This window comes from Bufo bufo, chromosome 11 (assembly GCF_905171765.1).
Source record: "Bufo bufo chromosome 11, aBufBuf1.1, whole genome shotgun sequence".
Classification (NCBI taxonomy): Eukaryota; Metazoa; Chordata; class Amphibia; order Anura; family Bufonidae; genus Bufo; species Bufo bufo.
The window spans coordinates 99,749,832-99,754,512 of NC_053399.1; positions in this window are offsets into that span (position 1 = coordinate 99,749,832).

Sequence of the window (4,681 nt, forward strand, 5' to 3'; positions counted from 1 at the left end):
ACCTGTCGTCAGTGTATACATATCCTGTATATACCGACCTGTCCTCAGTGTATACCGACCTGTCGTCAGTGTATACATATCCTGTATATACCGACCTGTCCTCAGTGTATACATATCCTGCATATACCGACCTGTCGTCAGTGTATACATATCCTGTATATACCGACCTGTCCTCAGTGTATACATACCCTGCATATACCGACCTGTCCTCAGTGTATACATATCCTGTATATACCGACCTGTCCTCAGTGTATACATACCCTGTATATACCGACCTGTCACCAGAGTATACATATCCTGTATATACCGACCTGTCCTCAGTGTATACATACCCTGCATATACCGACCTGTCCTCAGTGTATACATATCCTGTATATACCGACCTGTCCTCAGTGTATACATATCCTGTATATACCGACCTGTCCTCAGTGTATACATATCCTGCATATACCGACCTGTCCTCAGTGTATACATATCCTGCATATACCGACCTGTCCTCAGTGTATACATACCCTGTATATACCGACCTGTCCTCAGTGTATACATACCCTGTATATACCGACCTGTCCCCAGTGGATACATATGCTGTATATATAGACCTGTCACTGGAGTATACAGTGTAAGATCATATATAACTGCCATCTATAGCACATAATATATACTACATATACAGAATACACCTGCTTTATGTAATAATATATAGTATACATCGGCCCACGTGTAGTAATGTATACCCCAGTACATATGTGTGTTATCCACATCCATGGGGTCTTTTCCCTGATGATATATAGGTGAGGGGCTGGAGGGGATACATTGGGCTGAGCGGTTAATAATGAGGGGTCTGCTCTCCTGACTAGTCACCTCTGCTGCGCCGTGTAGCTGGGTTGTCCAACACCCTGATCAATAATCTGGATAATTGCTCGCCATCGTCCTGGCAACAAGAAGTCATGGCCCCGCCGCCCATCTGTCAATCCCCTGGTATAGTCAATCATTTGATCTCTGCGTGGAGCCCCCCCCACCTCCGCACTACAGAGGCTGCCGCGTCTTTTGCATCCGCACAAATCCAAATTGCTTTTCCGACGGACTTTTATCTGCGCCGTCGTCTTCTAAAAGAACGGAATTAAAAGATGCGAGTGTCACGGGCGCAGCTTAATGGGAAGATAAAGGGCTCCTCGCTTCTCTCAATCCTGAAAATCCGCTCAAAGATTTATTGTAATTGGCGAGGACGGCGCAGGCGGAATTACATCCCGTAAGGCGAGGACGGCCGAGGCTTTCATATCCTACCCTGACCAGTAATGGTGACCCTGTTGCCCTCCTTGACGCCCCCTGAGGACACGTACATGTATGTATGTCCAGACGACGTAGAGGGAGGAGCTTCCCTTTAGAGTCAGAAAGCCCCGCCCCATTACTCTTATTACTTCTCTACCTTTCTGCCAATCACAACACTTCCCGTGTCCCGGACAGATAATCACGGCACAGCCTTCTGTAATCCGACAGAACCGACGGCACGACCCATTATCACAGACAAAACCCAAAGTTTACACGTCCGTAAAATTGGAAGAGGTTTTCCTTAATTTCTCATAGGGGGCAGCAGAGTGCACAGTGCCAGGCAGGGGGCAGAAAGATCATGTGACAACCTCTAGCTGGCACAGAGGAGACTGGCATGAGGGGCAAATTATTCTCTAGGCCCCGGACTAGAACTTTGGTCACTTTGAGGGGAAATTATTACGTTTTAGGACCCTCTACAACAATCAATTCGATTTCATCTCTCGTGTGGTACGGACGCAAAATGGTGGTGAGTGCTATAGACAGCGTAGCCCCCTGCTGGGACCACTGACCAACCCCCGTATGGCCGGTGCGATATCTAATACAAACCGGATTCCAAAAAAGTTGGGACACTATACAAATGGTGAATAAAAACTGAATGCAATGATGTGGAGGTGCCAACTATTTTATTCAGAATAGAACATAAATCACGGAACAAAAGTTTAAACTGAGAAAATGTACCATTTTAAGGGAAAAATATGTTGAATCAGAATTTCATGGTGTCAACAAATCCCCAAAAAGTTGGGACAAGGCCATTTTCACCACTGTGTGGCATCTCCCCTTCTTCTTACAACACTCAACAGACGTCTGGGGACCGAGGAGACCAGTTTCTCAAGTTTAGAGATAGGAATGCTCTCCCATTCTTGTCTAATACAGGCCTCTAACTGGTCAATCGTCTTGGGCCTTCTTTGTTGCACCTTCCTCTTTATGATGCGCCAAATGTTCTCTATAGGTGAAAGATATGGACTGCAGACCGGCCATTTCAGTCCCCGGATCCTTCTCCTACGCAGCCATGATGTTGTGATTGATGCAGAATGTGGTCTGGCATTATCTTGTTGGAAAATGCAGGGTCTTCCCTGAAAGAGATGACGTCTGGATGGGAGCAGATGTAGTTCTAGAACCTGAATATATTTTTCTGCATTGATGGTGCCTTTCCAGACATGCAAGCTGCCCATGCCACACGCACTCATGCAGCCCCATACCATCAGAGATGCAGGCTTCTGAACTGAGCGTTGATAACAACTTGGGTTGTCCTTGTCCTCTTTGGTCCGGATGACATGGCGTCCCAGATTTCCAAAAAGAACTTTGAATCGTGACTCGTCTGACCACAGAACAGTCTTCCATTTTGCCACACTCCATTTTAAATGATCCCTGGCCCAGTGAAAACGCCTGAGCTTGTGGATCTTGCTTAGAAATGGCTTCTTCTTTGCACTGTAGAGTTTCAGCTGGCAACGGCGGATGGCACGGTGGATTGTGTTCACTGACAATGGTTTCTGGAAGTATTCCTGAGCCCATTCTGGGATTTCCTTTACAGTAGCATTCCTGTTTGTGGTGCAGTGTCGTTTAAGGGCCCGGAGATCACGGGCATCCAGTATGGTTTTACCGCCTTGACCCTTACGCACAGAGGTTGTTCCAGATTCTCTGAATCTTCGGATGATGTTATGCACAGTTGATGATGATAGATGCAAAGTCTTTGCAATGTTTCGCTGGGTAACACCTTTCTGATATTGCTCCACTATCTTTCTGCGCAACATTGTGGGAATTGGTGATCCTCTACCCATCTTGGCTTCTGAGAGACACTGCCACTCTGAGAAGCTCTTTTTATACCCAATCATGTTGCCAATTGACCTAATTAGTGTTAATATATACACTCTGCACAGTACCACTTCTCCTGTCCTGTATACTGGATGTAATCCTCAGTATCTGCTTTTATTCTGTATAAATTATATATATATATATATATATATATATATATATATATATATATATATATATATATATATATATATATACATACACATACATATACACACACACTGCACAGTACCACTTCTCCTGTCCTGTATACCGGGTGTAATCCTCAGTATCTGCTCTTATTCTGTATATATATACACTGCACAGTACCACTTCTCCTGTCCTGTATACTGGGTGTAATCCTCAGTATCTGCTCTTATTCTGTATATATATATACACTGCACAGTACCACTTCTCCTGTCCTGTGTACTGGGTGTAATCCTCAGTATCTGCTCTTATTCTGTATATATATACACTGCACAGTACCACTTCTCCTGTCCTGTATACTGGGTGTAATCCTCAGTATCTGCTCTTATTCTGTATATACACTGCACAGTACCACTTCTCCTGTCCTGTATACTGGGTGTAATCCTCAGTATCTGCTCTTATTCTGTATATATACACTGCACAGTACTACTTCTCCTCTCCTGTATACTGGGTGTAATCCTCAGTATCTGCTCTTATTCTGTATATATATACACTGCACAGTACCACTTCTCCTGTCCTGTATACTGGGTGTAATCCTCAGTATCTGCTCTTATTCTGTATATATATACACTGCACAGTACCACTTCTCCTGTCCTGTATACTGGGTGTAATCCTCAGTATCTGCTCTTATTCTGTATATATATATACACTGCACAGTACCACTTCTCCTGTCCTGTATACTGGGTGTAATCCTTAGTATCTGCTCTTATTCTGTATATATATACACTGCACAGTACCACTTCTCCTGTCCTGTATACCGGGTGTAATCCTCAGTATCTGCTCTTATTCTGTATATATATATATATATATATATATATATATATATATACCACTGCACAGTACCACTTCTCCTGTCCTGTATACCGGGTGTAATCCTCAGTATCTGCTCTTATTCTGTATATATATACACTGCACAGTACCACTTCTCCTGTCCTGTATACTGGGTGTAATCCTCAGTATCTGCTCTTATTCTGTATATATATATACACTGCACAGTACCACTTCTCCTGTCCTGTGTACTGGGTGTAATCCTCAGTATCTGCTCTTATTCTGTATATATATACACTGCACAGTACCACTTCTCCTGTCCTGTATACTGGGTGTAATCCTCAGTATCTGCTCTTATTCTGTATATACACTGCACAGTACCACTTCTCCTGTCCTGTATACTGGGTGTAATCCTCAGTATCTGCTCTTATTCTGTATATATACACTGCACAGTACTACTTCTCCTCTCCTGTATACTGGGTGTAATCCTCAGTATCTGCTCTTATTCTGTATATATATACACTGCACAGTACCACTTCTCCTGTCCTGTATACTGGGTGTAATCCTCAGTATCTGCTCTTATTCT